The 25,282-nt window shown below is 34.0% G+C and overlaps 1 protein-coding gene across 2 annotated transcripts in view; it reads left to right on the top strand.

Moving 5' to 3' along the window:
- The window catches only part of LOC150103617 (zinc finger BED domain-containing protein 5-like), a 164,579-nt gene that overhangs the window by 62,467 nt on the left and 76,830 nt on the right, over window positions 1-25,282 (top strand). The gene's annotated exons all lie outside the window — the stretch shown is intronic.

Raw genomic sequence — 25,282 nt, 5'->3', positions numbered from 1 at the left:
TTTTTTTTTTAAATAGCGCGCCAACCAACACAGAGAGCGCTCTGCGGCTACTGAGCGCACCTAGCGGCATGTGTTGACAACAAACTGCCATTTACTGCGTTCTGCTATGAGCATTAGTCGTCGAGTTGCATCCGCTGACGTGAGCACGTGCACAAGCTATTCATCGGATTAGTGACAATGAAAGAGCTTTCATTAAGAACATCATAACAGGAGATGAGACGTGGGTTTATGGCTAAGATGTTGAAACCAAGATGCAATCGTCGTAGTGGGTGGGGAAAGGGTCTCCTCGACCAAAAAGGCCAGGGATAAGTCGGTCAAAGATCAAGGTGATGTTGGTTGTGTTTTTTGATTGGAAAGGCATTGTCCATTATGGATTTGTACCACGTGGTCAGATGGTAAACAAAGAGTTGTACCAGGAAGTTTAAGCGCGTTTGAGGGATGCTGTGCTCAGGAAGAGGCCTAAATTGAGGGAAAACCAGACTTGAATGTTGCACCACGACCATGCTCATCGGCAGTTATGGCTGAACATTAGACATCCGTGTTTCCCAAACTCGTTTCCAAACCATAGAAGAGATTGAGGAAAATGCGATAAGAGATCTGCGGTGTATCGCTAGTAGAGGGGACTACTTTGAAGGGGACAGTGTTTAAAGTGTTGTAAAATGAGAAAGTTTTTATAGCAAAAGTTCGGCCTTTTTTTGAACGCGCCTTGTATTTCCTTCAATTGAGAAACATAATTAAATGGGAATGATATTCTTTTTTTTGTCATAATGTGCTCTGCTGATCACAGTTTAGATTTAATTCTTTGTATTGACCTAAAGTGTACTGTTTATTTAGCAAGCGAAGAGCTCCCGTCTGAGAAATGATCAAAACAATTGAGAATATAAAATACAAAGAAATGGCAAACGTTTACTCGACAGTGTTTCTTTGAATTAAACTATCATAGCTATCAGTTTTATTCTTCGTCGAATGACCAACCAACTTTGTTGAAGAAAGGAATCTATGCAAAGAGAGCCAGAAAGGATATCTTTTATTGCAAATGTTTCCAACAAAGTTCGAGACCGTTCTCAAATAGACTTCGGGCTATTCGTATTTTAGCGAATTGCCGTTGGCAGCACGCCAAGGAAGGAAGCAGTAACTGGTGACGTCGATTGGATTAATTTCAACGAGGAAGCGATAGCAGGCAAGAAGAAAGGCAACCGTAGAGGTTAGTCTCCTTATTTTGTCTCGTTAAGGAAGACTAATAGGAAATTATGGACAATAAAATATTCTCAGAGGCAGAACGTGCTGCCAGTATGGACTAACAACAGAATTTATCCACAAGACGATTTCAGAAAGTCTAAATAAGCCTATCAAAGTGCGGAACAATGCAGATGGCACCAGCGAATAAGAAACACAGCAACAAACACTCCATTTGACACATGCTACAACCCACGCACTTCTGACTGCACCAAGTCGGAGAGAAAAATCCATTCTACGCAGAAATCTTGCTTTGAATGTTCCTGGTTGATCCGATATGTGACTGATCCTATTGGGATCAGCCATGATGCTCCTAGAGTAAGAACGCCGATTTCCGCCCCCCACCCCAGAGATTTTCTAAACAGGAACATCATTATTTCGTTCGTATTGTTTATTTTAACTTTAAAATGCATTGAAGAATATCGTGGTCATTTCTTTCATAGGTACCATCGTCAGAGAAATAATCATCAAGCAACGAGACTGATTTCAGTTTATTTATTTATTTATTCATATGGAGTTTCCTCCCTTTTCTCCCCCGTCCCTATTGGGGCGAGTTGAACCCCCTCATGGGGGGTTACGTATTTATGGTTGTTGATCCGTGTGTGTCCACGAGGCTGGTTTTCCTGTTTGCGGGATGAAAAACCCCAGGTAAACTGGGAGAAAAACCTTGCTGTCCATGCCCAAGAGCGGCTAACTTGGCTATGGCAGATCCTTAAGCTCCTCATGTAGGCGACGGTATTCGAACCCAGGCGCAGACACTGATTTCAGTGAATGACATATACACTATGTCGTTAACAGGAGTACTGTATGCCAATTTAAATAAATTATAATACCGGAATTAACTCACGTAAAATATTATTTATCAGTATAATTTTCTCTGAGTATCAAAAACATCTTCAGTACAAAGCTAATAGAACGATAACTGACAATTCCAAAAGGCGCCACCGAGGTAAATGTAAGATAACTAAAAAAAGGTCATTAAATTTTCTAATTTATTAAAAAATAAAGTAAAATAAAATAAAATAAATACTTTTTTTTTTCTTTCAAATATGTGCAATGTACATAATTACATATGTACAATGATCATCTATTCAGTATATTATTTTACAAGGTTCAGCACTTTGTGCTACATATAATGAGATTTAAATAGTAATGCTGATAACAGTTTTTTTTTATATATAACAATCATAATAATAATTTACAATTATATTGTTCAGAGTTACATAAGTTGTATAATATTGCATGTTGTGGTTTACTTTTTTTTTTCAAGTTTGAAAAGGTGTGATTATACAACAGTATTTACACATATGCAATCTGAATATTATGTGTCCTTATTTTCACAATTATTTATTATTTAAAATAATAAATTATTTACTTTTAAAATAATTTTTTTTTTACATTGCATACATTTGTTACAGTTATTATATACATTACATTCATTTGTTTACATATGATACATTACTTACATTTGTTTACATGTGATATTTACATTACGTACATTGGTTTACATATAATACATACATTGGTTTTCTTATGATACGTACATTACATGCATTTGGTTACATATGATACATCTTGGATGAGAACTAATTTTTTTTTTTCCTTTCATCCTCGAAGCTTAAATGTAAGCTTATCTGAGGATGACACCAGTTGGTTATTATGTATTGTTTTTTTTGTTTTTTTTGCTGTGTTAGGATGCTACGGAATCTATGATTGAGAAATTCGCGCGCGCGCGCGCACTCACACGCTCACGCACGCACGCACACACACACACACACGTGCACCCCCTCCACACACACACACAATAAATTGGAATGTACTGATGCGTCGCTGAACTGGAAGCCTGAGCGAATATATTGTGTTTCATTAAGTTTGTATGGTATTTTGGGTGCGTGTTTCTTGTTCGTAGTATGTTCTTAGAGCTCTTTTCAGGCTATTGTAGTTTGTAAGGTTTCTGTATTCAAAAGGTAATTTGTTTATCATGTCTGGGATGTAGAAGTTTCGCGTGGCCCTTCCGTAGTGATTATTGTATTTATATGTGATATAATTAGTAGTCTGAGGTCTTGTTATACGGTATGTATTTCTAACTGTCCTGTAGTTGGCATCGAAATAATGTTTTAGCAAGGCTGCATAGTGACATAAATGTTTTGCTGTCAGTATTTTGTGTTCTGCCATTGCAATGTTTATAAGGTCGTGATTTTCTCTTTGTTCCCAAAAGATCAGTTTTGTCATTTTGTACTGTAGCGACATTAATCTATTTAATTTGTAGGGTGCACAGAAAGCATACGTTGTTATCGCGTATCTTAGTATATTTTGGCATAGTGCTTTGTAAATTAGTGTTTTTAGGCGTATGGGAACTATGTCTTTTAATCTGTAGAGTTTGCCACTTATTGTTCGGAGTTTGTTGTGTAGATGTTTTATATGGCTATTCCAGTTCATATCTGCATCGAGGTAAATTCCAAGGTATCGTATCGTTTCAACCTGAGTGATTGTAGTGGTTTTGCTGTTCTGTGTGTTTTTTATGTTGGAAAATGGATGTTGGATGGTTATATATTTGTTACCAACTGGTCGAGTCAGTGGATTTCTGAATATCATTAATTTTGTCTTTTCTGAGTTTAGGTGTATGGAGTTTTTCGTGAGCCAGTCTATGATCAGATTTATATCATGTTGCATATTTGTTTGGGCTATGCTTGCGTTATTATGGATGGATATTATTGCTGTATCGTCTGCGTACTGGAATATCTTACCTTTGAGTGGTAACTGATTAATATCGTGCGTGTAAATGTTGAATAGAGTTGGGGAGAGTACAGCTCCCTGTGCCACTCCACAGGTTACTGGTAGCTCTCTGCTTCGGTTTGATCCGATACGTGTGATATGCTTTCTATTTTGGAGGTAGTTTGTAAACCACCTGTGAAGAGGCCCGTCTATTCCAACATGCCTCAGCTTTTCTAACAAGGTTTGATGTGTAAGTGTATCGAATGCTTTGGTTAGATCTATAAAGACTACCATGGCTGTTTTGTTTTTGTCTAAGGCGGTATTAATTACGTCTGTAAAGTCTTCCAAGAGAGATGTTGTTCCCTTATTTTTCTGAAAACCATATTGTGTTTTGGGGATAATATTAGAGATCTCAGTGTATGCTGTGAGTTTCTTCAGTATGATCCGCTCCATAATTTGATTGATAATTGGTAATGTTGCTATGGGTCTGTAATTGCTGATTAAATTTCTTTTTCCTTGTTTGTATATGGGTGTAATTATGGCGGTCTTTAGCATACTTGGTATCTGTCCTGTTTTAAATATTTTATTTATTAGTTTTAGTAGGATAGGACTTAAACTAGTTGCATGTTGCTTTATATCTTTAGGTCTGATACCATCTATTCCTGGGCCTTTGTTTGGTTTGATTTGATGATTTACAATAATAATAATAATAATAATAATAATAATAATAATAATAATAATAATAATAATAATAATAATTGGTTTCTGAAATGTACACAATCACAATAATCATCTTTAGTGACATTCCAACTTGTAATTTTTACAAAATTCAGCACTAAGTTACGCATATGTGATTCATTTTCTACATTGCATTTCAATTAAAATGTTGATAATAATACTTTTTTGCATTTATATTTACAACACCTGTTCTAATATTAACAATGAAGATTACACAGAATTTTTGAATAATGGATAATAATAATTTTTTTATTTATTTTTTTTTTATTGTTTTTTAAACACAGTTTATTATTTTTCAAAGAAATTACATGAGTGTAGGGTACATTTTGTTACATGTTATTAAAATTATTGATTAGGACAATGTAATACTATAATTAATGTTAAAAGTAATAGTAAACATAACAAAAGCAATTTACAGTTACAGTTTTACATTTAAAACAAATAAACATCTATTTTTGCATTTTGTCATTTTCAATTTAATTTTACAATTCATTTTTATTCACAAATCACATTAACAATTACTTTTAATGCAACATAATAAAATAAATCCACAGCAACAATGAACAATGAAACTTTACAATTTTGTACTAACCATGTGTACAATTCGGTACATCACTTTACATTAATAATAATAATAATAATAATAATAATAATAATAATAATAATAATAATAATAAAACAAGTTTCAATTTCGGCTAAACTTGGACACGATCGAAATTTAATTTTTATTTTATTTTATTTTATTTTATTGATTGCTAAAATATTTACACATACAATAAACATCTTGTGTGACGTTACAACTTATAATTTTACAGAGTTCAGCGCAGTGCTGCAATTCCTACATGAGATTTCAATTAAAAATTTTAATAATACTTTTTTGCCTTTATATTATGTATTTACAACACATGTTCTTCTAATATTAACCATGAAGATTATACAGAATTTTTTGTATAATTTTTTATTTTATTTTTATTTTTATTTATTTATTTTTTTAAGTTTGAGAAAGAGTGATTGTACATACAAATTTCAGTATTTGCTTATAAGGATTACTTGTAGATGAGTGAGGCAAGTTAATCCCACCTACTTCGAAGCTTGGGTTAGCTTTTATGAAGAGAGTGGGATTTAGCCTTCACTATTTGTGTTGTTGCTACTGTTTATGTATGGGATGTAGGCTTTGGATGCTAGTGATTTGTGATGTGTATATTAGTGTTAATGGTTTCTTAACTTTGTTGGTATGTTTTCCAGAGTTCATTTTTTAATGTTCTGTAGTTATCTACGTGTTTTAACTTTCTTGGTAGGTTGTTGAGTTGCGTGGGTATCTGATGTGATCTCACAAAAGAACCGTATGAGTTGTTGAAGGGTGTGGGGATGTAGAGAGTTGTTATATGTCGTGTTATATGATATATGTCTCTGTTCTTTCGATAGGTGATATTGAAGTAATTCCTTGTTAATGTCATGTAGTGTTTCAGGTTTTTAATGCTCAGAATTCTGTGTATCGCCTTGTGCTGGTCGGATATTGGTTGTTGCGTGTAAGGTGTCCAGATCACTGTTGACACGATTTTCCTGTGTAATGTTTCTAAATTTGTTAAGTGGCTGTTTGGTGTATTTGCATAGACTGTTATTCCGTATCTGAGTAGGGATTCGCAGATACCGTGATGATATAGGAGTTTTTTTTTTTATGTTGGGTGGAATAATGTCTTTAACTTGGAAGAGTTTTGCTGCGATGATACGGAGTTTGGTGTGTCGGTATTCTATATATTTTGTCCATTTAAGGTGGGAATCTATGTAGAGACCGAGGTATTTTGCGTGTGCTACAGGTTTGATTTCGGAACATTGACAGGTATTTTTGTTGTTAATGCAGCGGTATGTGTGACAATGTATTGATAGTGATGCGAGGCGTATGATTCTTGGGTTGATTATTATTAGCATCTGTGTTTTGGTGCCGTTGATTAGAATTGCGTTTTGGAGGAAGTATGTTGTGATTTCGTTTAGGTCTTGTTGTGCTTTGCAGAGAGCTGTGTTAATGTCTGTGTGGATTGCTAGTAGTGCAGTGTCAACTGCGTATTGAAATATTTGACTTCTTATGGATATGTTATGAACATCGTTAATGTATATGTTGAATAGAGTGGGTGATAATATGGCACCTTGAGGTACACCGTGTTTTACTTGTATACTCCGACTGTGACATGTACCTATTTTTGTTACTTGTGTTCTGCTTGAGAGGTAGTTCTTAAACCATGTATGCAGTGTTCCTCTTATACCTATTGAGTATAGTTTGGTGAGTAGTATCTCATGTTCAAGTGTGTCAAATGCTTTGGTTAGGTCCAGCAGTATAAGGACGGCGTACTTGTTTTTGTCGAGAGCTTTGTTTATTGTGTCGGCGATGTCTTCTAATAAAGTAATGGTGCTTTTTGTTTTCTGAAAGCTGTATTGGTTTTGTGATATGATGCTGTACTTCTGTAAATAGTTCTGTAGTCTGGTGTGTGTTATTTTTTCTAGAATTTTTGAGATGACTGGTATTGTAGCAATTGGTCTGTAGTTCTGAGCATCGTTTCTTTTGCCGTGTTTGTATATTGGCGTAATTACTGCAGTTTTTAGTTGTTGTGGAATAATGCCTGTGTCGAATATTATGTTCACGAGTTTCAAAAGTATTGGATTTATTTGTTCAAAGTGTGTTATAAGGTCTGTGAGTCTTATTTTGTCTATTCCTGGAGTGGTCTTTGGTTTTAGTTTTAGGAGTGCTTCTTTCGGTTCCTGTTTTGTTATGGGTGGAAAATACATCGTTTGTTGTTGACTTTGTGTCGGTAGTATTTTGTTGATCGTTGGTAGTTTGTCTTTTTTGAGTTGTGTGATGTTGTTTGTGAAAGCATGGTTGAATGAGTCTGCTAGATCCTCTTGGTTTGTGTCCTGACCGAAGCTTTTTGCAATAAAATCTTGTGCTGAAGTTTTCTTTTTTCGGGTTACTAATTCGTTGAGTGTAGCCCATGTTTGCTTAATGTTGTCGTTATATTCCATGAATTTTTGGAAGTAGTAGCGTCTTTTTACCCTACGAATTTTTGTTGTTAGTTTATTTCTTGTGTTTTTGTATAAGGTTTGTAAATGTGTGTTACTGGGTGACTTTTTAAGTTTTTTCCATAGATTTTCTTTTACAGTAATAGTATTTAGTATGTCGTCATTTATCCATCAATTGTTGTCTGTTTATCGCCTCGCCCGTGTAGGTTTTGTTGCTTTTTTGTATATTTCTGTGAACTTTAGTTGAAAATTCTCGTATAATGTTACAGGATCGTTTATTTTAAGTAGGAACTTCCAGTCTGTATTTTTTACTTGGTTATCGACAATGGTCTTTAGTATGATCGAGTTTTGTCGACTTTTGCGGTAGTGGGAGGGGGGGGGGGGGGGTAGGAAACGTAATAAAACGAAGTTGAGACAAAGTAGTGATCGGCAATTTTTACGTTAATTACTGATGATATATATGTATGGATGGGAGCCCGTATGTTGATATGATCAATGCATGATTGTGTTAGTGAGTTATTGAGTATTTCTTCTCGTGTTGGGGAGTTAATGGTAGGGTTTATGTTGTACTGACTTAGTATATCAAGATAGGTGTTAGTGGTTGAAGAAGCGCGGTCAAGAGTATTTATGTTAATGTCTCCTATTAGGATGAGCCTATGTGTTGTACGCGGTTCGATGCCGCTTAGCCATGTTTCTAACTCGTGAAGTAAACTGAGTGGATTATTATCTGTGGGTCTGTATATTGTGTTTATTGTGTATTTTATACTATTGTTGCTATTTGTGAGTTCCAAAATTAGTGTTTCCGCATGTTCGAAGTCAGTTGTTTTTCTGTCACATTGTATTTTCTTTGATAAATGCCACAATGCCACCCTCCTCTTTTGCTTGGTCTACATAAGTTGTAGGTTTGATAATTATTTATGTTGTATGCGTAAATTTCTGTGTCGTTTATTGCAACTTCGGTCAGTATTAGCGCATCTATGTTTATAATGGTATAATTGAGCTGTGTTATCAATGTAAGCCAGTGTTTTTTTTATACTTCTTATGTTTGTGTGTATGATAGTGAAGTTGGTGTTGGTGGAAATGTTGTCTGACCATTTCTTCAAAGAGTCAAAGACCTTGAAGTTTATGTTGTCTGACTGGATATGTTCGCCTATGTTTGAGATCTCCATTATATAGTTTTTAAATGAGTTCTAATCTTATTCTTAAGGGTGTGAAAAGTAAGTGGTTTATATTGGTAGGCTGTGCAAGTCGGATTCACTTGTAATTATATATACTTGAGTGTATATAATAATAATAATAATAATAATAATAATAATAATAATATGATAATGTCTCAGATAAATTACATACATATGATTATTACAAACCTTTTTTGCATGTTTACACGTTACGTATAAAATAACAATTTTTCCATTTTCATCGTACAGAGTATTTACATATTTACAATTAATGCATATTACACTTGATGCTCTGTACATTATACTGTACAGAGTTTAAGGCACATTATTTCTTTTCAATCTTTTTTTCTTTTGATACAAATTCATATACTTTTTTAATATATCTGTATCTTCATTATTATTATACACCGTACTGACTGTTTTGTTACATAATTTGCAGTCTTTGATTATGAGGATTACTTGTGGTGAGTGATGTTAGTCAAGGCTTTCATGGTGGGGTGGGTGTATGTAGACAACTGCCATCATCTCCTAGTTCCAAATCCTGTCTGGAAGAGGGACAAAACCCTACTTGCTCACGCCAGAGATCGACTAACTCGGGAAAAGGCTGACGAATATATTAAAAAACTGAATTTCCGGTATTAGCATACAGTTTTATTTATTTATTAATTTTCACATTCCGCTTCCATTGATATCAACTTGCCCTTGATGACCATGTAACTGTGCTACTAGATACAATAACAATTACTAACACAAGGAGGCGCTGTTTAATTTTTTTCCAATATAATTCAGCTATAATGAATATATTTTTCAGCAACATCAAAATGTAAAAATAAGAAATATCCAGGATATATTGACGGTACCTGTCGATTTTGAGGGTAATTTTGTTAAGTTCCTTCCGATTATTTATTGCCAAACTTAAGTTGATTAAAACGAACGCGAAGAAGTGTGTTTCTTAAACTTTTTAATGTTCCAATAGTTCAGGCCTTGCTACTTGCTACAACTTATAGGAGGAGATCCTGATTGGACGTTGATTAGTTATTTTTTTTGCTGCGCGTGTGTTCTTTTTTCCTTCGGCGATCTCTCATCATCAATAAAAGAAAGCTTTCACGAGCTCACGCCTTGCTCTACGGGGTTGTACAACGTTGACCTAAACACTTGATTGCTCTGTCTTTTCCGCTCTAGGGCTTCCAGTCACCATATACACACACGCGTACACACACAAACTAAAAGAACTCCGTGTAATCGACTCGCGCCACTGCAGTACCTTCGTAAAAGTACTAACGCTGGATTAAGAAAGCTTTTTAGAAAATTTGAACGTGATTCATTTTTCTGTTGAAATCTTAGAAAATAAATCTATATCAGTTCTTGCTCCTGATTTTAGCTTTTTTTTTTTTTCTCTTTAATTTCTCAGTCAAGCTTGAATGACACACGAAATAAACCTTAAGCGCTTTCAGAACCATTTTTAATTATTTTTTCTTAGTCTAGCAATTACAGGAATACCTTGTATAGCGCGGTTGATTGGTTCCAAGAAGAGTCCGTGCTATGCAAAACCGCGTTGTTCGAGGTCGATTTATAAAGGTTTTCAATTTAATTTGTTTATTACAAAAATTTAGGATAATAAAAATGTTTAAAAATGAAAAAAAAGTATTATTTTTATTAACTAAATAACAAATAAAATCCTTTTAGACTGATATAAAAGTTGTAGAAAACAAAACAAATGTTGCTTCAATATTAACGTATAGTAATTTACTTTTTACTAAAGTAGTCTTTTAGTGTTCGTTGAACCATCCTTGTCTTCTTTATCTCTTCAAGTACTAGATCTCTGTAGCATTTGATAGCATTATTGAGACTTTGTCTCACTTTGATGCTTCTTTCCAAATTCGGGTCGGCATTTGTGAGAAAGTCGGAAGCTTCGTCGATTTTTCTCACAAAAGTTGAAAGGTCAGCAAAGGAAAATTCTTCAACCATGACATCAGTGGGTCTTCTTCTCCTTCATAGGCTCATTGTTGTTCCAACTTCAAAAGGGTTTCATCATCCAGATCATTTGAATGAGAATCAATACATTCGTTTACATTGTTACAGTCTAAACGTGTAAAACCAAGATCTTTGCCCATCTGCACAATTTCTGTCGAGATTTCCTCTTTCTGTGTTGCAAAGGCAACAAAGTCCTTGGAACAATGCGGCAAGATATTATGCCATACGGCTCTCATGTTGCTTTGAGTCACATCTTGCCAAGATTCATAAATATTTTGAATGGCATCTTTTATGTTAAATTTCTTCCAAAATTCACTCAAAGTCCAAGAATCTTCTTCTGCTGTAGCTTTAATAGCTTGATCAAAGTTCGTCTTAAATAGTAAGCCTTGAAAGTGGAGATAACGCCTTGATCCATCGGCTGCAGAATTGATGTTGTGTTTGGAGGGAAAAAACGAATCTTGACATTTTCATCTAAGTCAGTCAATAGAGTTGGATGGCGTGGCTCATTATCGAATAAAAGCGAAATTTTGAAAGGAATATCATTCTTTTTACAATAGTTTTTAACTTCAGGGCAAAAACAAGTTTTAAACCAGTCTTCGAAAATTGAACGAGTCACCCACGTTTTTTATTCGAACGCCAATGAACGGGTAAATTGTTCTTTGTAAAGCCCTTAAGAGCTCTTGGGTTTTTCGCACTGTACACTAACAGTGGCTTCAATGTTAAATCACCTGATGCATTACCTCCTAGTGAAAGTGTCAATCGGTCTTTTGACACTTTATACCCAGCTTGTGTTTTTTCCATCTCTGCTAGAAATGTGCGCGATGGCATTCTTTCCCAGAACAAGCCAGTCTCGTCAACGTTAAAAATTTGATCATCTGTGTAGCCTTCCTTCTCAATAAGCTTCTTCAATTCATTGGGAAATAATTCTGCAGTTTTAGTGTCAGCACTTGCGCTTTCACCTTGGATTCCCACGTTATGGAGTCCCATACGCTTTTTGAAATTGTAGAACCACCCGCGACTTGCTATAAACGTTTCACTGGTTGTACCCTCCTTCATTTTCGCTTTCAGTTTCCTTTATTTTGTCATATAGACTTGTTGCTTTTGCATGGATTATCATTTGACTCAAAGGAATCTTTTTTCTGATTAGAATCTTCAATCCAGATCATTAGAAGGCGTTCCATATTTTCCATCGTAGAAGATCGATTTCTCGTGATCACTTTTGACATATAAGAAGCGGTGCTCATTTCATGTTTAATCTTTTCTTTGCTCTGAATAATTGTTCGTACAGATGACTCATTCATTGAATTGTCACGTGCTATTTTAGCAAACGAAGCGCCATTCTCGTGACATTTTATAATTTCAAGTTTCTTCTCTAATGTCAACCACTTGCGTTTTTTTGTTACTCCAACAGTGTCTTCTTTGTTCTGTCTCTTGTCACTCATAATTAATAAAAAATATTAAATACTAATATTAACGTAAATAATAAAATGCCGCGGGGAAAGAACGTGTTTACGTGAGAACCAATCGAATAACTACTGCATAAACGTGGCTCTCGACTGTCACTTGCGGCGCCCGGGAGTCGCCGGTCAGTGTTGACAATGTTAGTGTAATAATGATCAGTGTAATAATAAAAACCGTGTTAGACCAAAACCCGCGTTGTTCAAAACCCGCGTTGTTCAAAACCGCGCTATACAAGGTATTCCTGTATATAGAATACACTTAGTTCGTCTGCGTTTACCATCTCACCAACTATTCGTTTATTGGTTATTAAAATTCTCTGTAATACTAATCGATGCTTTAGGCCCACTTTTGGCTGATTTTAGTAGAATATAAATGACGTCACTTAGTAAGCGAAAGCCATCAATTTCCTTGAAATCCGACAGTAACTTTCGTGTAAGCAATTGGGCTTAAATAAAATGCGCATATTTCGATGTTCCATAAATGTTGTTTATGCGCTTTTGAATAAAACAATACTTCTCTTTCAGTTTTACATAAATATTGTGGTGTGTTTTTTGATTCACAGTTTTGTTGCTACACTTGTCAGTTGTTATCATTGAATAAACGTTTTGCCTTTAAGTTTTATTTTTATTATTAAACTTACGCCATTCTATACTTTTAAATGTTTTTTCCCCCCTCATTTCCTGTGGTTTCCATAAATGACATTTCGTGAGAATTTTTTTTTTTTTTTTTAATTTTTATCACCGTGTATTCTCATGAAAACAATGCTTTGTGATATTTGGATGTGTCATTTTGCTAGGATATCTTACCAAGAAATATGTGTTCTTTGAACTTAAACTTGGGGGATTTTTATCTGAAAAAATTATAAAATGCTATGAACACTAACTAAACACTAAACTTTATTCCTTCATAAATTCATATTCATATATATATGTGTGTGTGTGTGTGTGTGTGTGTGTGTGCGTGCCTGTGTAGCTCAGTGGAAGTGGCGCTTGCGTCCTCTGCGCTTGGCCACTTGAAGTTAGACCTTAGGTTCTAGTCTAGTCGCTGACTGGAGGAACTTTTTCTAAGCCTATCTTTGACCGGTTCCCGAGTTAGTCGATCTCTGGCACAGGCAAGCGGGTTTTTCGTCCCGTAAACTGAAGAAAATCGACCGTAGTACCCACATTATTTCAGACAGTGACATATCTTGTTAGGGTTAGGTACCAAGAGATGGCAGCACTTGTTTGCCATCCTCTTCATCGGCGGCTGCTATAATTAGTGATAGACATGGGCCAGCTATCTCTGATTGGCTACCGGTGGAGATTGAACTGCCCACTCAGTCTCCAAAAGCTAGATAGGGTATAAAGGCCTCGCCTATTCCCTATTAGGGAATAAAAGGCGTTAGTTGATTTATTTATTATATATATATATATATATATATATATATATATATATATATTATTATTAAATAAGCTTACTCCAAAATTTTGATTTTGGAGCGTACTGCCATTGATTATATATATAATCAATGGCAGTACGTTTGTTAAAATCCAATGAATGTGTCAACATTTATAATCAGGTTTATGAAAATTTTCAACACGTTTTGAGTTACATCTTTCACACGAAATATTTGTTTTGCCTTTGTTACTATAAATGATCCCTTGAAACGATTCGATGAATTTTAATAAACATATTACATGCTAAATATATATAAAACAAAACATACTATAATGTCGAAATGTTTTGTTCCTTTTTTTTTTTTTTTAATGAAAGTGGTACTATTGAAATTGGAATAATTCCAATTTCAATAGTACCAATTTCAGTGGTATAAATTGGAATAATTCCACAGTTTTATAATGATTCCAAATATCGAGGTTGGATAAAATCTATCCAGCCACAATCCTGGAATCACTTGCTTACGGACAGATCGAAAAATGGAACCTAATTGGTGCTTGGTGCATTTTGCGAAACGCATTACAAAAGACAAAAGTATTGTGTAAACGCATTTGATTTTATCTATTCAGAAACGTCGCATTTTTTGGAATTCTGGTCGAGGACATGCTTCTTTCAATAAGCCAATGTCCCTGTTACATAGAAGAGGTTATTGCTATGTATAGATTGACGATATCTAATGAAGTGGCCAGCTGAGAGCTCCATACGGGCGAAAGGTATACATCTTAATATGAAGATCTTAAGAGCGCTTTGTTTAACATATTGCATTATTCTAATACGCAATTCAACTTACGTTTCTAAAAAAAATGCAGAAACAACAATATAATTCCAAAGTTTTTACTTGCCAGAGAACGTTTCCATTCTACAAGAGCCAAACAAATCTATTGGGAAAGGTCTTTAGAGAGAGGATACAATACACAAGGTTTGCTCTAAGCCAGGTTGATTCATTACATCTTAATTTACACTACGTTATTTCTAGCAGCATAGATGCTCACCTATGGTCCCGTTTGGGCAATATGATTGATGATACATTTAACAGAACATTCTTAAATAGCAAGAACAGACATATCAAAAAATTTAATGCCCTATATGAAAAGAGTTTCAATTCAAGACCAAACCTTCCTGACAATAACGTTATTTTTCAACCTTTCAGATCATAACTTAACATCTGCAGAAGTTAGCATCCTAAATAAAAATATTTCAATTTTGCAGTCGCTCCAGAGTTACGCCTAAAATAGACATTATGTGCAACTGCGAGAAGGCTCTCCATTTTTTACCTGATTCTGTTGCGAATGATAGTTCAAGACTGCGATCCTTCTTTCATCTTCTCGACCTCCAAAAAAGAACATCACCCGCTAAGAAAAAAAGAGCACTCACTAATTTAAAGAAGAACAAAGAGAGAATTCCTCTCAGAGCTGACAAAGGCAATTCTACCGTCATTTTCAACATGAGAGATTATGTATCAAAAATCTCGTTTTACTTTCCGACAAATCTTAAATGAGTCAATTAGACTCGGACCCTACTTGGATGAACCATATACAAACCAACAACCTTCTGCATAACATGGACACATGGCCAACAGACCTTAAGAAGATACTGAAGTCCATGCATCAGTTAACTCCACGTTTATATGGATCGCAGAAAGTACACAAAACCGATATACCTCTTCGTCCGATTGTAGATGGGATAAACTCCCCAACTTATTTATTATCTCGCACGTCTTCTAAAAGCACACATTAGAAATACAGACACATATATCAAAAAAACACAACACTTTATTGAAAAGCTAAGAAATATCTCTATATCAAGAACAGATATTCTAGCTAGTTTAGATGTTATGTCTTTATTTACGAGTGTCCCAGTGAATGAAGATATGACTCTTATAGACAATCTGTTTCCTCAAGACATCGCCCGACTTCGCCTCAATTCGAATTTCTTCAAGTGGAATGGAAAGATCTACAAACAACTTTCAGGTCTTGCAATGGGAAGTCTTCTATCTCCTCCATGTGCGGACGTATTTATGGAAAAGTTCGGAAATGATATCTTATTACATATGGATCCAAAACCGTCAGTGTGGTGGAAATATGTTGACGACATATTTTTAATATGGAAACATAGTGAGGCAGAACTATATGATTTCCTACTTTCATAAACTCGTTTCACCAAAAAATCAAGTTCACCTTGGAACTTGAAAATGAAGGGAAATTTCCTTTTTTTTTAGACATATTAATTACAAAACAAACGGACGACAGCATTGGTCTTAACGTATACCGCAAGCCAACCCACACAGGCCGTTAACTGCATTTCGCCTCATCACACCATATTTCACAAATCTTAAGCATTATTCATATGTTAAAAACAGGCGAACCTCTATCATCAGATTTAGAGGAATTAGATTTTATTCTCCAAACATTAACAATGAATATACGAAAAAAATAACAAAAAGAATACTTTTCTTCAACCTCTCTCAACAGCAAATTCAAGAAACTCATCAGAGGACTTCTATTTCCATTCCTTTTGCTGGCACACTCTCAAAAAACATTGCCACCCTGCTAAGGCCTCACAACATTCGAGTTGCCTTCAAACCAATAAAGACAGCATGCAATATGTTGCGTTTACCTAAAGACAAGAATGCTTTCAATAAACACACTGGAGTTTGCAACATTCCTTGTTCTTGCCGTCTGAATTACATCGGACAAACTTCTGGAAGTCTAGAAATAAGACAAAAGGAGCACATCGGAGATGTAAACAACAACAGAGAGGACACTTCTGCTTTAGCTTTCCATTTTTCCAACACTAATCACAACATTGAATGGGATAAAAGTACTATGCCATACATAGAGAGGACTACAGCTTCCTCAACATAAAAGAAGTCGCAGTAATTATCCTCTCATAAGAGGCAGCCAAAACAGAAACCAAGAGATGATCCTTTGCGATATCTGGAAATCATTCATAAAATTCAACACATCAGAGTTCAACTTCGCAAACAATTATAGGAAGAACCTGCTTAACAATGACTGACCAACTGCTAACATACATGCTCCACGCGTTTGTGTAACGGTTCCTATTAATTTGATATTTTTCATCTTTCAGTTATGCATTGATTCGTAACTCGTTTTTGTTTTTAAGCTGTTATGTGTAGATTTACCTGGCCCAGAAGAAGCCAGTTAACGTGGCGAAACTAGTAGGTTAATAGTTTGTTGAACTATTTAAATGGGAAATAGTGGGAGTTGCAGAGACCCACTTGATAGGTGAGGGAAAAATCGACATAAAAAATGGAAGTACATTTTACTCAGGAAGGAAAGATAACCATCACAGAGAGGGTGTAGCACTAATCATTAAAAAAATGGCTCCTAAACTCAATAGTTGATGTAAGACCAATTTCCTCTAGAATCATATCAGTAAGGTTCAAAGCAAAAGAAAAAGAAATATATATATATATATATATATATATATATATATATATATATATATATATATATATATATATATATATATATATATATATATATTATATATATATATATATATATATATATATATATATAATAGAAGTTTATGCCCCGGACCAATCACATGAAGAGGAGGAATATAGTCAATTTCTTGAACAACGCAATAACTTCAAGAAGAAATCAGAGAAAACAAATACAAGAGATATCCTGATTATTACGGGAGATTTTAATGCAACGATCGGTCAGTACTGTAATGGGAAAATTTGGTCATGGAGAGATGAATGGGAGAGGAGAGGACTTGATTAGTTTTTGCAAAATAAATCAACTGTTAATCACGAATACCTTATTCTACCACAGGTGAAATACAAATCTTGGACATCACCAAACAATGAAATCAGAAACTGTATAGACTATATAATCGTTAATAAGAAATGGAAACATTCCTTCCAAATGTTAAAACATTAAAAAAGATTGACATGGATACAGACCATGAACTACCATCAGCTAAACTCAAAAGAAAGAGAATAAACCACCAAAAACAAAAGAAGATAGACATCTCAAAACTCAATGATAGCTTGACAAGATCTAGCTATCACAGAACATTGAAAGAAAAATTAAATAATCTTGCATTAGATACAGTCTTGGAATCTTGGAAAAGGGGTAAAGAAATTATTAAAGAAACAGCAACAAAACACCTGGGCTACCAGACAAGAGTAAATAAAGATTGACTTACACTAGAGATTTTGGGCTTATTGGATAAAAAAGAATATCCAAAACTAACCTCTCAAAAGAAGATAATGAAGAAAATAGAATATTGTACAAAAATTTGAAAAAAGAAATAGACACAAAATGCAGATTAGCAAAAATCACATATTTAGAAGACAAACCTTATTTCAGTATTCCAGTTTCAATATTGTAAAAAGATGGAACAATTAGTAGCCGTGAAACAATAAAAGAAATATGGACTAAATCACTTTAAAGAAACATTTGCAGCTGAAGAAAACATAGATCAAGACGCCTTCAGCCCAGAAGAAACTTCTAACACAAAAGACATACTAAATGAAGAAATACATAGAGCAATCAAACAACAAAATAATAAAGCACCAGCATAGACAACATTCAAAAAGAACTTCTAGAAAAAGGGGGAGAAAGCATAATAAATTACCTAAGGGAACTGTTCAACAAAATATTAAAGATAGGAGATTTACTAGCAGAATGGAGAACAGGCCAGATCATACCAATCCACAAAAAAAAAGGAGATGTCGGATCCTGCACTAACTATAGACCTATCACCATTCTAAGCCATTGCTATAAAATATGCATCAGGATTCTTTAAAACAATTAAACATTCCTATGAAGAACAGATGGAAGAAGAGCAAATGGAATTTAGAAATAGTAGAAGCACAATAGACATACAATTTTCACATTAAACAGATCCTATGAGAGACAAAAATAAAAAAAACTTTACTGCTGTTTTATTGACTTCAAACAAGCTTTTGACTCAATAAACAGACGCAAACTCATTAAAATTCTAGAAATCAGAGGGTTCGACAAATACCTATTAAATTGTATCAAGAATTACTATGCGGAAACACAAGCAATAGTGAATTACAAAAAAAAAAAAAAAAACATAGAAACAGATCAAACAGCAATTAACAAAGGAGTTATGCAAGGCTGTCCATTGTCAGCATATTTATTCAACCTGTACCTAAAAGAAGTAGTAGACGAAGGACTGCAGATATGTGAAGGCATAACTGTAAATGGAAGATATATAACACATTTATAGTACGCTGATGACATAGTTATCACTATAGAGCCAAGAAAAATTAGAAAATATCCTCACCAAGCTGCATCAAACAAGTAACAAATGTGATATGAAAAGCAATTTTAGTAAAATAAAACTAATGGTAATAGAAAAAGGGAAGCAATCCAAATGGAAAAAGGAAACAATAATATAGAACAAGTAAAGCAGCTCAATTACCTAGGATCACTGAAGATCTAGACTATTTCGAAACCATAAAACACAGAATCAATAAACGATGGATTACAATGGGCAGACTACAAAAAAAAAAAAAAAAAAAAAATATGGAACAATAAAAGATTAAGCAAAGAACTCAAATTAAAGATATATAAAACAGTGATAATTCCCACAGTACTGTATGGCTCCGAATGCTGGATTTTAAGAAAAAAAAAACGGATAAACTCAATGCTTTTGAAATGAAATGCCTAAGAAAAATCACTAAAAAAAATGGACAGAACGAAAAACAAATGAAAAAGTCAGAGAAGAAAAAAAGAATAATTACAGCACTAAAAAAGAACCGACTAGACTGGTTGGGACATGTTTCAAGAATGAACCCAGAAAGACTTCCAACCATATTATTAAATGGTAGAATTGAAGGACAGCCCAGCAGAGGAAGATCGACAACATTAAAGAAAGCGCCCACTTAAACTCCATAATAGAACTTCATAAAAACACAGCAGACAGAAAGAATAGAAGAAGAGAGTTTGTATCAAAATCTCCGACCTATTAAACCCAATATTTTTATCATCTTATGTAGTGGTCGAAAAAAACATTCATCACGATGTTTTGCGTTTTCCTCCCAATAGTAAACCTACCAGGAGGTAATTTATTTCTTACATGTTCTATTGCACACACACGTTAATCAGTTACTTGGAAGTCACGTGTGTCTGTGTGTGTTGAGGGGATCAGAAAGTTCAGACATTTCTAGTGTGGAACTACCGTAATGCGATGGCCGATTCAGAGAACTTAGGAGGGGGAGGGGAAGTGATTCCCAACATAAAGTTCCCACATAAGTTATTTGGTTACGTATGTGGCAAAGAACGTTCATTAATGGGGGGGGGGGAGAAACAGTTGCCTAGCTTTCGTTGTCATCACTATGCTTCCCATTGTCCCGCTCAGCTTCCTCATATCTCCGCTAGATAGCAGCACATACAAATATTTCCTATTCTGTCGCAGTGGTTACAACGTAAAATTACTGCATACAAACTTCCCCGTGGCAACAAAAGTTGTAGATTTTTATTTATGTTAAAATCTTTAAATTATATTCTAAGAATTAGTTTATTCTTTCTAAGTTTATAATAAACGAAACTAATAACTTTTCATAGAATAATAAATATTAAAACAATGATAACAGAAGTTCTTTGAACGTCAGATTCAAATTTGAAACTACTAGTCCAACATTGCTCTACAATTTGCTGATAATCATTCACTTATGAATGGCATGAAATTCCGTGATTTATTTCACTCGGACAAAATTTCAACCATGTAAACCTCTACATATAATAATAAAATTCATTTTGTATCAGTTTCTGACCCCATTATTAACAGAATTCCCAGCTTAATAATAAAAAAAATAATAAATAAAATAGTAAAAAATAAATAAAAAAATATAGCTCTTCTATGCTGTTCCAAGTGCCAACCTTATTTCGTTTGGTTTTGAACACGTTATAAAGTTTCCACAGTGTAATGGTAAACCTAAATATCGTGCAATTTTGCATGTCATCTTTCGTCTGCTTGATAATATAATAATAGGATGCGGCATGCAAATAATATGGCATTTACTAACAAAGCTTTTATTTCACTTCATATTACAGAAAAATAATTCGATGTTGCCAATTATTTTGCTTAGGAATTTAGGAAAGTTTCTGATTGAGAAATGTCGTTTTTTTGTTTGTTTTTTTTTTAAATTTGATCTATTTATTTAGTATGGCGCTACTCAATTTTTCTATTCTTTCCATGTATAAATCATGAATTGATTGAAACCTATAAATTAAGAGGCATCAGCCAAAATAATTGCCCACTCGTAGCCAACATTTCTGATCGTACAGTATTCTGTTAATTCCAGACGTGCAGTCGCTTTTAGAATCAAAAGTGAGAAATTATGAAATATAAACTAAAAGAAATGAGCGGATGTGTTATTATCAGAAATGCTGGTGAGTTATTGGAATTCCAACGTGAATGGATAAGCAGTTGTACACATATTCATAGAAGTATGTTTATCGCATTTTTTCATATAAGCCAATATTCGGGCTGCATTCCATTTCTAACTTAAAAAAAAAAAGACATGGAAGTGACTTCCAGTTAAATTGCCGTGTCAGAGAAGGCACAAATTACCTACTACCCTTTAATATATACACGATGGGTAGAGGTAGATAGCGTATCATCATGAATAGCAATGCATCAGAAATCTCGCACTAAGTGGGGAAGCACGCTGTGAAAATATTTCGCTTATCACGTGAGAAATTTCTACTTGCCAGTCAAGTAGTTGGCAACTTTAGCAAGTATATTTGGTTAATTAACTCAAAATTTTTGGCGATTCGATCAATGCGACCATGTCATTTTCCTGCTTCAGCAGTTAACAATTTTAATTCATTTAGTAAAATTTAATTCATTTAGTAAAATATTTAATTTTTTCATAATTTAATAAATAATTAATAATTTTTTAATTGATTTCTGAAATATTTACACAATCACAATAATCATCTTTAGTGACATTCCAACTTGTAATTTTTACAAAATTCAGCACTAAGTGCTGCATATGTGATTCCTTTTCTACATTGCATTTCAATTAAAATGTTGATAATAATACTTTTTTGCATCTATATTTACAACACCTGTTCTTCTAATATTAACATTGAAGATTTCACGGAATTTTTGAATAATAGATCATAATAATAATAATAATAATAATAATAATAATTTTTTTTTATTTATTTTATTTTTTTATTGTTCTTTCAAATATTTACATATGTACAATGATCATCTATTCAGTATATTATTTAACAAGGTTCAGCACTTTGTGCTACATATAATGAGATTTAAATAGTAATGATGACAACAGTTTTTTTTTTATATAACAGTCATAATAGTAATTTACAATTATATTGTTCAGAGTTACATAAGTTGTATAATATTACATGTTGTGGTTTACTATTTTTTTTTTTCAAGTTTGAAAAGGTGTGATTATACAACAGTATTTACACATATGCAATCTGAATATTATGTGTCCTTATTTTCACAAACATACGGTGTAAACTCATGATTTACTTTTAAAATATTTTTTTTTTTTACATTGCATACATTTGTTACAGTTATTATATACATTACATACATTTGTTACAATTATTATATACATTACATTCATTTGTTTACATATGATACATTACTTACATTTGTTTACATGTGATATTTACATTACGTACATTGGTTTACATATAATACATACATTGGTTTTCTTGTGATACGTACATTACATGCATTTCGTTACATTGATACATCTTGGATGAGAACTATTTTTTTTTTCCTTTCATCCTCGAAGCTTAAATGTAAGCTTATCTGAGGATGACACCAGTTGGTTATTATGTATTTTTTTTTTTTTTTGCTGTGTTAGGATGCTGAGGAATCTATGATTCAGAAATTTGCGCGCGCGCGCACACACACACACACACACACACACACACACACACACACACACACACACACACACACACACACACACACACACACACACACACACACACACACACACACACACACACACACACACACACACACACACACACACACACACACACACACACACACACACACACACACACACACACACACACACACGTGCACGCGCACTCCCCCACACACACAATAAATTGGAATGTACTGATGCGTCGCTGAACTGGAAGCCTGAGCGAATTTATTGTGTTTCATTAAGTTTGTATGGTATTTTGGGTGCGTGTTTCTTGTTCCTAGTATGTCCTTAGAGCTCTTTTCAGGCTATTGTAGTTTGTAAGGTTTCTGTATTCAAAAGGTAATTTGTTTATCATGTCTGGGATGTAGAAGTTTCGCGTGGCCTTTCCGTAGTGATTATTGTATTTATATGTGATATAATTAGTAGTCTGAGGTCTTGTTATACGGTATGTATTTCTAACTGTCCTGTAGTTGGCATCGAAATAATGTTTTAGCAAGGCTGCATAGTGGCATAAATGTTTTGCTGTCAGTATTTTGTGTTCTGCCATTGTAATGTTTATAAGGTCATGATTTTCTCTTTGTTCCCAAAAGATCAGTTTTGTCATTTTGTACTGTAGCGACATTAGTCTATTTAATTTGTAGGGTGCACAGAAAGCATACGTTGTTATCGCGTATCTTAGTATATTTTGGCATAGTGCTTTGTAAATTAGTGTTTTTAGGCGTATGGGAACTATGTCTTTTAATCTGTAGAGTTTGCCACTTATTGTTCGGAGTTTGTTGTGTAGATGTTTTATATGGCTATTCCAGTTCATATCTGCATCGAGGTAAATTCCAAGGTATCGTATTGTTTCAACCTGAGTGATTGTAGTGGTTTTGCTGTTCTGTGTGTTTTTTATGTTGGAAAGTGGATGTTGGATGGTTATATATTTGTTATCAACTGGTCGAGTCAGTGGATTTCTGAATATCATTAATTTTGTCTTTTCTGAGTTTATGTGTATGGAGTTTTTCGTGAGCCAGTCTATGATCAGATTTATATCATGTTGCATATTTGTTTGGGCTATGCTTGCGTTATTATGGATGGATATTATTGCTGTATCGTCTGCGTATTGGAATATCTTACCTTTGACTGGTAACGGATTAATATCGTGCGTGTAAATGTTGAATAGAGTTGGGGAGAGTACAGCTCCCTGTGGCACTCCACATGTTACTGGTAGCTCTCTGCTTCGGTTTGATCCGATGCGTGTGATAGCTTTCTATGTTGGAGGTAGTTTGTAAACCACCTGTGAAGAGGCCCATCTATTCCAACATGCCTCAGATTTTCTAACAAGGTTTGATGTGTGAGTGTATCGAATGCTTTGGTTAGATCTATAAAGACTACCATGGCTATTTTGTTTTTGTCTAAGGCGGTATTAATTACGTCTGTAAAATATTCCAAGAGAGATGTTGTTCCCTTATTTTTCTGAAAACCATATTGTGTTTTGGGGATAATATTAAAGATCTCAGTGTATGCTGTGAGTTTCTTCAGTATGATCCGCTCCATAATTTGATTGATAATTGGTAATGTTGCTATGGGTCTGTAATTGCTGATTAAATTTCTTTTTCCTTGTTTGTATATGGGTGTAATTATGGCGGTCTTTAGCATACTTGGTATCTGTCCTGTTTTAAATATTTTATTTATTAGTTTTAGTAGGATAGGACTTATACTAGTTGCATGTTGCTTTATATCTTTAGGTCTGATACCATCTATTCCTGGGCCTTTGTTTGGTTTGATTTGATGTATTGCTGAGAGAAGTTCTGCTTCTTTTATGGTTGGGAACCATAATGTCTGTTTTGATCGCGGTCCAAGTGGAGGGTCTCGTTTTGTGATTGGGGGAATATTTCTGTGAAGTTCTTGGATGGAGTCTGCAAAATATTGGTTAAAGTCATTTGCTAGTTGTTGGATAGGTTTTGCGTCTTTCATGAAGCTGTGTTTTATGGTTTCGGAGGCAGTGGTGTTGGGAACAGAATCTAGCATCTCAATCAGATGCCAGGTTTGTTTCATGTTGTTTTGTGCGGAGGTTAGTTTGTCTCTGTAGTAGCTTCTTTTTGCATTTCTGATTTGTGTTGTAAGGCGATTCCTTGTTATCTTATATTCAGTTTTTAAAGTTGTGTTATTTGGATATGGCTTTAATTCTTTCCATAAAGCGTCCTTTCTGTGTATTTCTAGGATTAAGTTTTGTGTTATCCAAGGATTTTGTGCTGTTTTTGATCCAATTCGGACTTTCTTTGTTTGATGATGATGATGATAATAATAATAATATTAATAATAATAATAATAATAATAATAATAATAATATGATAATGTCTCAGATAAATTACATACATATGATTATTACTGACCTTTTTTGCATGTTTACACATTATGTATAAAATAAGAATTTTCCATTTTCATCGTACAGGTTATTTACATATTTACAATTAATGCATATTACACTTGATGCTCTGTACATTATACTGTTCAGAGCTTAAAGCACATTATTTCTTTTCAATCTTTTTTTCTTTTGATACAAATTCATATACTTTTTTTACATATCTGCATCTTCATTATTATTATACACCGT

This window comes from Typopeltis vanoorti, chromosome 9, assembly GCF_054136105.1.
Source record: "Typopeltis vanoorti isolate ZY-2024b chromosome 9, IOZ_Tvanoo_1.0, whole genome shotgun sequence".
NCBI classification, from domain to species: Eukaryota; Metazoa; Arthropoda; class Arachnida; order Uropygi; family Thelyphonidae; genus Typopeltis; species Typopeltis vanoorti.
The sequence above is the reverse complement of the archived record's forward strand: the minus strand, read 5'-3'. Positions and strand labels throughout refer to the sequence as shown.